Source organism: Acanthisitta chloris, unplaced genomic scaffold (assembly GCF_000695815.1).
Source record: "Acanthisitta chloris isolate BGI_N310 unplaced genomic scaffold, ASM69581v1 scaffold4136, whole genome shotgun sequence".
Taxonomy (NCBI): Eukaryota; Metazoa; Chordata; class Aves; order Passeriformes; family Acanthisittidae; genus Acanthisitta; species Acanthisitta chloris.
This window is the reverse complement of record NW_008678576.1, coordinates 8,179-8,740: the sequence shown is the minus strand read 5'-3', so window position 1 is coordinate 8,740 and position 562 is coordinate 8,179.

The window sequence follows — 562 nt, the reverse complement described above, 5'->3', positions numbered from 1 at the left end:
TTTGCTGCCCTCCTTGCCCTTGGCTGGACTCGCTCCAGTGCCTCAATGGCCTTTTTGCAGTGAGGGGCCCAAAGCTGAACACAGCACTGAGCCGTGAGCTCCCCAGTGCCGAGTCCAGGGGGATGGTCACTGCCCTAGTCCTGCTGCCACACTGCTCTTGATAAAGAATAGTGCCATCCTTGTCCAACAGTGTGTGCCCTGGCAGCCAGGAGGGACACCATGTCCTGGGGATTGTCCTGCTCTGCTCTGTGCTGGGGCAGCCTCACCTGGAATATTGTGTGCAGTTTGGGCACCACAATGTAAGGTAGAGATTCAGTTATTGGAGAGTGTCCAAAGGAGGCAATGAAGATGGTGAAGGGCCTTGAGGGGAAGCCACATGAGAGTGGCTGAGGCACTTGGGCTGTTCATCCTGGAGGAGGCTGAGGGGAGACCGCATCGCTGGATACAACTTCCTCAGGGAAGGAAGTGGAGAGGCAGCACTGACCTCTTCTCTCTGGCAACCAGTGACAGGACCCAGGGAATGGTCTGAAATTGTGTCAGGGGAGGGTTAGGCTGGATATTA